Source organism: Accipiter gentilis, chromosome 4 (genome assembly GCF_929443795.1).
Source record: "Accipiter gentilis chromosome 4, bAccGen1.1, whole genome shotgun sequence".
In the NCBI taxonomy this organism is placed as follows: Eukaryota; Metazoa; Chordata; class Aves; order Accipitriformes; family Accipitridae; genus Astur; species Astur gentilis.
In genome coordinates, this window is record NC_064883.1 from 28,337,560 (window position 1) to 28,349,605 (window position 12,046).

At 40.6% G+C, this 12,046-nt stretch overlaps 1 protein-coding gene across 4 annotated transcripts in view; it reads left to right on the plus strand.

The window, feature by feature from the left end:
- The window catches only part of KIAA1217 (KIAA1217 ortholog), a 372,331-nt gene that overhangs the window by 99,977 nt on the left and 260,308 nt on the right, over positions 1-12,046 (plus strand). The gene's annotated exons all lie outside the window — the stretch shown is intronic.

Genomic DNA, 12,046 nt, shown 5'->3' on the forward strand with positions numbered 1-12,046 from the left:
TATGTCATGTTTACTTGTCTGTAAAGTGTCCGTTTAAAAAAAGACCAGCAAGCAGGCAAACAAATGTCTGGGATGTCATTCATAATAAACATACATGTGCAGTGGATTTAACATTTAAGGAAAGTAGGCACTTTATGGTGTTGGGACAAGGAAAAAAAACCCAAAAACCTAGAGAAACAGAATCATTGGAGAAAGCCATACTAAATGCAGTGGAATACTGAAAGTTAAAAATACTAGGCTTCTGTGTATTGTGATTGTTATCACGGTTAATAAATATTCTGAGAGAAATACTAGAAGGCAATATATGTTCTGCTGAGAGTTGTGAAGTTTTCCTTGGAAAGCAGGATTTGAAACTCTTTGCCATACGGTAAAAGTAAGAATTTTCATGGGTCACTACTGACCCCATAAAACGAGCTTCCACCAAATGTTACTCTATTTTGAACCGTTAATGTCTGTGAATTATTGGCATTTGTGAGCTAACAATTATGCCATCTTTCCTTATTTATATTTGCTGCCTGATGTAAAATCTCAGCAGTTACTGTATATCATTTGGCCTTTTTCAGTGCTTTATATTTTTCATCCAAGTCAACAAGAAATATATTTGAATTGGCATTACAGAATGTTCCTATAACACATAAAAATGTTTGCTGATTGAATGTGGAGGAGACCAACTAAGACAAAACAGTTGTTTTAAAATATCCCTCCTAATGTGAAAGATGCATTTACGTTTTTTAAACATTATGTTACTTGGCTAATTCAGTTTGACGCATGGCTGTAAATAGGTTAGTTGAAGATCGAGTTGCTTTTGACACGGTCTGCGTGTCTGTGTTTACAAAGAGTATTTTATAAATGATTATGTGCATGGCCGCAAATGTGATAAATAGCACAAGGTATATATGTCCTTGTGCGGTTTTGGCAACTTCAGTTGCGGTGTTTAGGCCACTGGGCTTATTTTTCATATTCCAGATATCAGAAAGACTTCAAAGAGCTGCTAATTATAAAACAAGCCAAACCCACGTTTGCTTTGATAGGTATTTGAGAAATAGTGATGTGGTCCTTTTCCGGAGGCGAAACCCTATAATTTAAAGTGCCTGAGCTGAGGCGGTGGGTTGGCAGCAGACCCAGGTGTGGGGGTTTGGGCTGCCCCGGTCTCCGGTTCCCAAGGCCGGGGTCCCCCGCTGGGCATGGGCTGCCAGCACAGCCCTCAGCCCCCAGCACAGCCCTCCGCTCTGGCCTCTGCAGACATGAAAGGCACTGCAGCCAGGATTATTTATTCTGGCAGCAACCATTTATTCCTAGTCACTGTCTTTTTCCAGGGATTCTTCCTTGCCTCATCATCTGCAGTAAATTCAAAAATTTCATTCATGCAATGGGAGGCAGGCTGTGGCTGCCTGAATAAGCTGTGTTGCCTGTGTAACTGAAAAAAAGAAACAGGTTTGAATTCAATAAAACATATCACAATATTTCCATATCGATGTTTTTATCCTCTTTGTTTAGAGGCTCAAAACCATTTGCTAAAATGCAGATGGTCTAATTACATCTGAATAAGGAGCTGGAGAGTTGCTATCAAATGAAGTACTTCAGTCATAAGGTAACTGCTTTATTTTATTGATACTTTGCTTAAGTCTACTCAATTATGGTTTGCTTAAAATTAGGAAAGCTAAATATTTGGATATAAGTGAAAAAGGTATGATTTTTTTTGTTCCCCTAGTGCTTTCATTTCCATGATCAACTTAAACAAGGGTTACACTGGTGGGTTTTACCTTATACCGTGAAGCTCAGTGTCTCACAAGATCAGGCTTGTTATTACACAAATTTATACCTGGTTTGCTACCTGGATTTTGAAAGGGGGGGGGGGGGGGAATTGTAGGAACATTAGGTAGAGCCAGGGAAGAGTATTTTTATAGCAGCTGAAAAACATTACACATAAATAATTTTATTACTTTTATGCCAAATGTGACATCTTACCTATTCAACCATTGAAAGGCATATTAAATGAAAACTCTCCGAATGTGTGCAAAAATATTTGCATTTATAAGGTAGTCATAACATTCACGTATTTAAATAGTCGGGTTTTTTAGTGGATCAAGCCTTGGTCGGGAGTTAAAGATACAAGATGCGCTTTTGGTACTGCTACTGACCTTCTGTAAGATCTTGACAGTCTCTCGCTCGTGTTTCTTTCCCCATAATTTACAGTCTAATACAAAGGATAATGTCTCCAGGGCAAATGGTCGATCTTCAGCATTCAAAGCATGTCCAATATAAAACTATCCCAGTCTTGACTGGAACTTCACTGCCATGTGAAAACACACATTATTATTAACCCTAGAGTAGTTCCTGAAGCCAATTTGAGGTTTAAGAGAGGAAGTGCCCGCGTAAAACTTGCTCTTGGCAGTTACAGGATTGTTGTAGGTAAGCTTTAAAGCCTGCAGTGTCTGGCAGCACAATCCCTCACGTTCCAAATAATTAATTAACGTTCCTCTTTACTGCATTCTGTGCCCATATACAGAAGCAGCCCATACCACAGCCCAGGGAGTTTAATGACGTTACAATAAAAGTGTCCTTGACTTGATCTGGTGGTCTTACTCGGGCATCCCTCTAGGAGCTTGCCAGGGCTGGCAGCCCCTGCCACCCCCTTTGCAGGAGCTCTTCCCAATGCTGCTTCAGTGCAAGGCCACGCATGGCTTCCAAAAAGCCACGAGAGCCCCTTGGGAAATGGGAGGGAGGCTGACTTGGGAATTTCCGTTCTTCATGTGATCGTCCCCCACCTTCAATTTCTAGCCCTGAGCATAAGCCAAACCCTACTGCACGAGCCTACATTGTGCTGGAGCCTGGTGCATGAAGGCATTAAGCTGGGAGCGGGGCACTCCTTGTGCAGTCATGCAGTGAGTGATAGTCCCACCTTCTAGAGTTCATAATCAAAAAATATTCGGTGCCGATTTAGGATTTTGCTATCTTCAATCTGGTGCCAAAAATTCCCCAGCATAAGTTAAAATTAAATGGAAGAGTATTAACCACTGCATTGCCATGCTGCTGTTGGTGCAGCAGTTTGTGTGCTATTGTGTATGATACCACCTGGACAGGCATTACATAGTGCTGTGGATGAAACCTGTATCTCAGATTTTAATGGGGTTGCAGTAAAGGAAGTCCATCATTTAAGAGCTGCTGCTTAGAATATGTTTGGAGAGGATAAATTGTGGTGTGTGTACATTTTTTATGAGATGTTTTGCCTGCCAGAACCTGCTTCTAGTTGGCCTTAGTTGCTTCAGGCTTTGCCATGTGGACAGTTGTCAGTGCTTCAGACAAGTGCATGCTGTGTAGTAAGTCAAATGAGAAACGGTCCTCAAATTAGCCAGGCCACAGGTTTTTTTTGCAGTGTGGATAATTAAAATATTGGATTCTCATCCTAATAACAAGCTAGTAGTATAATGTGTTAGCTAGTAGCATAATGTGTTTCCATCCACCACTCCTGCCCTATAGTGGCATTTTGGGGGATCATCTGCTGTGTTTTGACTGTCCATCCTCTGCAGCGCAGCAGCCCCTGCATCTATAGGCACCCAGCTTGGTGGAGCCAACTCCCGTCCCCTTCTGCTGAAGCCATGGAGATGAATCCCTGTGGCTGTGCTTTCCCAGAACCCCCCCCCCCCCACGCAGTAAGTATACTTGTGCATTTTAGTCCACTACTTCATCGCCATCTACACAGGAAGATTGCAGGAGTGTTTACTTTCTTGTAGAGCTGTAGTAATGTTCATTGGCTTCAAAGTATTATCTGTTTTTGTAAGACCAAGTATTTACTCTGATAACTGCTTCTTTTAGTATCTGTTTTGAAGGTGTTAGTCTTCGTTTTTGTCTGCAGAAGTTGGTGAGACATAGTTATTTCCCTGTGTTACCTATCTAGTTTCAGAATCTCCAGTGGGTTTCTGTCCCACAGGACATCAGGCTATTTCTTCCTTCAGTTGCCCTCTAAACTTCTTCTCTGACATTGCTGGAAAGGCTTTGGGTTGGTTTCTGTCAGGAGTTTAGGTAACACACATTGAGCGGCTGTCCTTTTCAAGTGCTGCTTTTAGAAACCTTCACCTGGTAGAGGTTAGAAACTTATTTTTGGAGAAGCAGGCCTGACCTGAAGGCAAAATATAAAATCAGTAGAGCTCAAAATTGGCTTTGCTGCTTTTGTGAGCTGTCTGCATGTGCCACAATCCCTGCGTTACGTTGGTCTGGGGCGGGGGTTGGAGCGCCAGGTCTGACGGACTCATCGCTACCCTGCGAGAGGCAGCTCCTGAGGACAGAACAGTGTCACCAGGGAGAGGCACAAAAGGACCGCACGAGGTGCGAGCACGGAGCCTGCGCCTTAAATTTGTGGGTTGGCTGCTTGCCTAGCTGATAACTTAGGCCAAGATGACCTAACCTTTGGAGGTATGTGGACTGCATTCAGATTTTGGGGGTACCCACTTTGCCCCGCCAGCTGACACCTCCCCAGCAGGAGCAGCTGCTCCCGTTTGCTGGGTGTCCCTGGGGAGAGGTGCCAGGACAGACCGTCAGGTGCCCTGCGCTGCCCGTTGCCTGATGCTGATGTAAGCTTTTAGCAGCGCAGCACTCTTGTGGCTTGAAGGTCATTACATTTTTTGGCAGAAACGGGATATTTAAGATTAATTTGGAACCTAAATCATTATTAGCAGAGTTGCGGTGAGATGGTGTTTGTGGGGAAAGAGATACTTTTCAAAGTTATCACAGCACTAAATGGAGGGGGAATTGCTGGCTTTACTGAGCAGCTCCTAGAGTTCAGGTGTGGTTTTTTTTAAATTGCTTGTGAACATCCTAAGTAGGTCAGTGCACATATCAAACATTTCACAAATTACTAGAGCTCTTAAAGCCTGATTAGGAGAGGTTACTAAATACTTGCTTTCAATGTTTGCTCCTTCGTTCGATGTGTCATTTTTTAGATCGTCTTCTTTGTGTCTTAATATTGCTTTGTTGCTTGTGGAACAGACTGCAAATTATTTTCGTTCATGTTTTTTAAAAATCTAAATAGCTTGGGATTTTTCTGTTTGCTTTCATTTTTTTGATGGAATGGCTTTTAATACTTGGCATCATTTTATTATAGAGTGAAGCTTTCTATTGTTTCCTCATTTCTGTTTCATAATACTTTGTGTCTTTTAAAAATGTCCATTAAATATAATGACTTTGCTTTACTTACTCCCTATATTGGACTGCTGAGACTCATATAATCCTTTCCTTTCCCGCTCACGAGTTCTGTTTTTCTTTTTGGACGTGGTCTGTCTTTAGAAGAATGTTTTTCATGTCTGATAGCCGCCTTTGCTCTCTTCCTCATACCGTCTTTTAGAGATGGAGGACTGGGGAGACCTATTAGGCTGCTTTTGTTGTTTGGGTTTGGTTTTTTTTTTTACTCCCATGCTGTTCCTTTAGCCGTGCCTTTCTTATATGGTGTCTTCACAGAGTGTCCTGGCACATGCAATTATTTTAGACGTTTGATCACTCCCTTAGGTTTTCTTATAGCTAACTTCCCTGTTTTTATGTAATTCCTCCCTTTAACAAGTAAACCAGGGACAAGCCCTGCACATGGGGACAGGCATTTTCTTCAGTACCGTGTTGAACAGCAGCTAATGGAGGTGGAGAGGAAGACCTGGGCTTGCCGAGGGAAGTGGGAATGCGCTGTGTAAAGAGGAATGGGATTGGAGAGAGGAGCAAGTGGCAGAAGAGGGGCAGTAGAAAGTACCAGGTGCAAATTATTTAGACAAACACAAGGTATTTTAGTCCTTGTGGGAAAGGAGAGATATCAAAATAGGATTTGGAGAAGGGAAAAGTTGATAAAGACGCTACGTCTATTACAATGTGGATGGATGCTATATGGGAGCAACAGGAATATGTTCAGTCATCCCTGCTGATACAGAACCACTGATGAGACTTTGATGCAAACAGTAGGGCCCCCCCATAGTGGTTGTCCCTAATCTAAGCTTTACATAGTATGTCTGCACACAACCTTATTTATATTTGTCATGAAGGGAGGAGCAAGAAGTAGTTGCATGGCCCACGTTAATAAAGGGATCCTTAAACTTGAATTCTCATCCCTGTGTGAAATGCTGTTGGTATGACTCTAGAGTTGTAGAAACTCAGAGTCCTCTGGCGGTATGAAAGTCTGCATGAGAAAAAAAAATGTGTATAAGTAACATATATACTTTCATAATATTTATACAGCTGTAAGAATTTTACTTTACTTAAAAATTTCAGCAACTGCATGTAATCCAGAAATATTTCCATCAGCCTTTTGAACAACAAACTTAAGGTGTTATAAGTGAAAGTCCAGTGATCTTACCCCAAAGCCTACGCATGTGACACATGTTATATTGTGAATTGATAAATCTGAACACCTGTTCCTTTTTACTAGATTTATTTTTTTCTTTCTGAAGAGTATTTACTTTGCTGCCTTAAAACTGATATGATAAGCAGCTCAATAGCATCAATCTGCATTCCTGAAAGATAGGATAGACATATATTGTAACTGCAGATGTTATGAAAGTTTGACAAAAAAGGTCTGATAACTTCTGTAGTGTTCAAGGTCATAGAACAAAAATTTCTTACATACTGTAGGAACTTGGTTTTAACCTGCGAGTCATAAAATAGAAGCTGTAAAACAAGTCTGTGAAATATAGTAGAAGAATATTAGTTGTTTTCAACTGACAATTCATTTTGTAGGTATTGAAGTAGACTCGGCTGTGTATCAGTTCATTTCTGGGGAGAGAGAAAGTGTATGGTCAGCATAGACGAATGTCTTTTTATGAGGAAAGGTTTTTATTCCATTAGTACAGTAGGTTGTTGAAATAATAAAATATGTACTCTTCACCTCTTATTTTCATCTCCTGATGTATGATAGCTTGAACTGCTGTTGAGTAAAATTTGCAGCAAATGTTCTTCCTTGTGCTCATTTGACATAGTTCACACTCCATTAACGTCCTGATAGAGAGAAGGACATTACTGCGTAACTTTTTATTTTCCTGTACCTCTGAGATGACTTTGGGACACCGTACTGTGACTGCAGATGACTGCAGAACATCACACTGGTTTTAGATAGTGTCAGTACAGTGGGATGGGTTCTGCAGTGCTACTCACAGACTCTTAATAAATTTAATCATCATATTCTGAATTAATTGTTTTGTTTATTTTTTTCATCATTAGTTTATAGCTGAATTTATCCCATTGTGCACACACTTACTGGAGCCCTCAGACTGTGAATGCCACTTTGGTTCTGGTGATTACTTTAGCTAGGCATATGTGCAGCCCCCCTGCTTAAAGCAAATTATTCCACGTTGTTAAAAAAAACCCAACCAAAACAGCAAGAAATAGCTATCCATGACATTGCAATAGAAACATGTTTTCTGTAAAAACAGAATTTATTTTGCCTGTTTCAGGTTGTTTCATGCAGTTAAATATTCTTTACTTTTCAGCTTAAGCTTTTTTTTTTTTTTTTTTTTTGCCTGTTTGTCTTTAGTCATTTCTTCAATCAGCAGATTATATAAGGTCAGTGTTTGTATTTGAAAAATTGTCCCTTATTTAGGTAGGACAAAACTAGACTCAGTAAGTCACCTGATGGAGAAGAGATACTGAATACAAAATTAGTTTGAATACTAACAATTGTTAAAGAGGTAAAGATCTAAAGACAGATACTAAAGGAGCTGTCTGAGTGGAAAAGATAAGGTGGCATAGATCACTTTAATGAGCATTTCAGCCAAAATTTTAAATTAAAGTGCCTAAACTTGGCACCAAGAAATGCTGAATGCTTTTCATTCTTTGTAGCTGAAATGAAAATAGAAACTCCTTTTTTCATCTGACAGGGTTGTGTTTATCAATCTAAATACATGGCCTGTCAGAAACAATAAGTATTTGCAGATTCCTTTGAGGTCACTGGGAGTTGAGTGTTAAGCAACCTTTTAAATCTACTGTGAGTGTCTGTGACAGAGTGCATGAGCCTTGGGGCTGGTGGCGTAAGGAAAGGGTTAATTAACCAAATCTCTATGGAGGGGCCCCTATGGGAGGATCTGCAGGGGTATTGGGTAGGATCTGTGGGTGTCTGTGACTGTCTCCAGTCTCTGTCAAGTGAAAGAGGAAAAGACAGTAAAATGAGGCTGGAAGGAGCCTGGCTGTTGCTGGGGAGACTGAGATCAAGCAAACTCAGGGACAGGGGTGCCCACATTTGGAAGATCTCATTATTTAAATGAGAAATAAGAAGGGGCTTTGCGTCTGCCATAATGTGTTCCACCGCATCACGTTGGCCATCAGGCTATATTTTATTCCTTTGATTCCTTTGTGATTTGGGTACTGTAAGATCAGCTGCGTGTGCTCAGAGGAGACATGAACTGATGCTACTATGACTCTCTGCTGTTTTGCCCTGTTTCTTTTAACTGACTTCAAGTCACTGAGGCTGCAGACCAGTGTCACACTGGGCTCCTTATCATCTGTTTGATCCCAAAGCACTATGTAGAAAGTGCTTGTTATCTGCAAAACAAACCACAGAAACAGGCAAACCCCTCTGTGAGGTACCTGTGCTATTGTGATGTTTGAATGTGTGTAATATAAGCAGATTTCATCCCCAAGGTGTGACTTCTGGCAATAACTCAGCAGTAACAACACTATTGGTAACAGCTGCTGGTTTCCAAGAAGAATAAGGACGGGGAAAATAAGGAGGCTGTAAGTTATTTTTTTGCTCTGCTAATAAATGTTTTCATTTCAATTGTTCTTAAAATTATTTTCCAAGATTTGGTTTTTTTTGGATTCCTAATGTCATTTTACAACAACCTACTCTTAATCAGATTTGAGAGTCCTGAAAATCAGATACCAGTCTTTTTGGTAGACAAAACATGAGGTATTTTTCGCTTGTGATTTCAGATAGATTTTAAGTTGATGTATTGGAACACTAACCTGAGTGAACCCTAGTGGGAAAGTGTCAGAAGGTTCTGATATGGGCTTTGGATCAGACTGTGCTCAAGATCATCTAATTGTGTAAATCAGGAGCCAAAGAGGACTCAGTTTGTGCTAGCAGTCGTCTGAAGAAGAGGTGCAACTGTCTCAACACCTCAAGGAGCACTGTAGCTTTTGGTGAACTTTTCCTGGTACCTTTCTAAGTCTGCCCAGTGTGAAGCACTGTGCAGGAGTGAGAATATCTCCATCTGTTTTCTTGATTGTGTTTCTATTCCTGTTCAGTTAGTTCAGAAAATGTCAAGATTTTGCAAACTCATGATGTCTTGACTTGTATCACTTTTTCATCCTTAATCCTTAAAACCCAGCTGAACAAACTGAGAAGGCATCCCAGCCTCCTACTCATGTGATACAAAAGCAAAGACATGTCAATGGACGATGCATGCCTGAACCGCTGTTGAGGGGGGGGTTGTCCTGAGTAGTGTGTCATGAACATACTCAGGAGACTCAGGATAACAACTTAGAACATACTCGGGATAAGTCACTTGAAAGGCTGTGGAGGCTGGGCAGAAAGCCTTTATTTGACTTCTGGATTTTGACTGAGCTGTTAGATGAGAATTTGGTTTCATCTTAGACTAAAGGTGAGCTGCAATTTTTGTTAATAAACAGAATATTGTGTGAAACTTCTGAAGAAGATAATGGACCATGCAGACACTTTTAACTGATTTATGGCTTCTTTGTCATTATCTTCAATTTCTGTGCACTTCATAGGGATAGGTAAGAAATAGCAGGTGATGTCCTGATTTTTTTAAAAGAAACTTTCTGAGCGATCAGGAGATGTGGCAGACCACCAATTTGAGCTGATTGCGTCAAGTAAAAATTCAGTATTTGTTATGCCCGATTTCATTCCGTACATTCAATGAAACATTTGCTTTCCTATGTCTGGAAATTTTACTTTTTCATTATTTACCCATGAGGAAAAGTAAATTAATCAGTGCTCCTTGACAGCCTCTTGGAGTTCTAACACTTGCATCTAACTTTCAGTTCATAATTTCTTCGTGATTTGAAATGTTTCACATTCTGCTTCCTTGCTCTCCTTTTTATTCTGCCTGTCTGCTGCAGAAAAAATTCTTCCAGTTTTATCTGGTATGATCTTTTAGGAAGCTTCAGTCTCTGGAATCTTCCTTTAAATTGTTTAGTAAACAAAAACCATTTAATTATATTTGGATGAAATTCCTTTTCCTCTTATTTTTGTATAATACATGAATTACATTTTGACTCCTGGAATTTCTGAAATATAACAAATATGGTCCTATCTAGAAATGACAGGTATCAAGCAAGCAGTCTCAAAGTAAACAGTGCATTTCCTGAAACTTCAGGTTTTGAGTCCATGCTATTGAAATAAGTGCTGTCCGGGGAAGGCATTCCTCTCCTTTCCGTGACAGTCTTTACTTCTTTCTTTTGGAACACCTCAAAAAATTTAGGTCTTTCTTCTTGCTGTACCAGCTCAAGAAACTTTCACTTGCTTGAAAATTCTTGCCTATTCTGGAAGTTGACAGGGCCTTACTTGGATGTATCTGGCTACACGTTTTCAGTAGTGATGCCGTGTCATGACTCCTCCATTCTCCAGTGCAGTACTGCAGACCAGACCCCTGTGCGAGCAGTGTAGCTGGTGGGAATGATAAGCTGATAGCATGCGTTCAGTCCCATTTTCATCAGAGTGCTGGAGTCAAAGTAGCACTAGTTTGGCTCAAACAGAACATCACCTGTTTCTCCAACCTTCCCATATGGCATTTATTGTGAAAAAGGGTTTAAACGATCGTCTATGTAAGATGTTGCTGAGCAGGCACGTGGAATATGTCAAACCACTAGGAAAATAACCATTTTTCATAAGATTAATAATGCTGAAAAAGAAAGTGTGGGCTTTGTGATTGAAGACAGCTGTTTAGTGGGGAAACATAATCCTGGGGACAGCTTGTAGGAGTTGAGTCTTGCTCTGGTTTGTCAGCATGGCCTCTATGATGGTTCATTATGGGACAGTGGCAATGTTCTTGCCAGAAGTCATGATGCTAAACTTGCGGAGTGTTTTTATTGTCAATGTTATTCCTAGTGACCTGTTAAAAAAGGCAAGGGTGCACACAAAGTAACAAGAAGTGGTTGGACACACCAGATGTTGCTGGTCTGCTGCTGCCCTGATGGCACAGAAAGCAGCCTGCAAACTTGTGGCAAGAGTGTCATGCCCTTCTGTCTGTCCTGGACTTGTGAGGAGCCCTTTTTGCAGGGGAAGTAAAAAATCTGAAGAATTTTGAAGGTGCCTCATGTCAGAGGAAAACATGTACTTCAGCTCCATATCCCAAAGTATTTGATCTGGCTCATAGATTTACTCACAATTACAGCATTGTATATTTTATTGAGGTGACTGGTAAATATGCATTTCAGGCAAAGATCCAGCAGTTTACTTCTGTCTATTATTTGCTGACATCAGAAGAACAGAATGAAAATCCCACAGGCACATAGGTTTTGTGCAAAGTTCTGGGTATAATGCCACAAACTATATCCAAATTCTGTGGCACTGTATATTTGTGCAAATGTGCGTATTGCATAGGAATAAATGAGACAGTGAATTAATACAGTGTTCATAATAATATTTTTATGTTACCTTTATTGTATGTCTTCCTTAGTCTTGGGTGATCTTCAGTTTGCTGGAGAGTTTAACAGTCTAGAGAAAGACTGGTGTCTGTGTAGAATAGAATAGAATATTTTCAGTTGGAAGGGACATACAATGATCATCTAACCCAACTGCCTGACCATTTCAGGGCTGACCAAAAGTTAAAGCTCAGTTAAGGCATTATCCAAATGTCTCTTAAACACTGACAGGCTTGGGGTATCAACCACCTCTCTAGGAAGCCTGTTCCAGAGTTTGACCACCGTCTCAGTGAAGTGCTTCCTGATGTCCAGCCTAAACCTCCCCGGTGCAGCTTTGAACAATTCCCACGCATACTATCACTGGATCCCAGGGAGAATTGCTCAGCACCTCCCTCTCCAATTCCCCTCCTCAGGAAGCTGTAGAGAGCAATGAAGTTGCCCCTCAGTCTACATTTTACCAAACTAGGCAAGC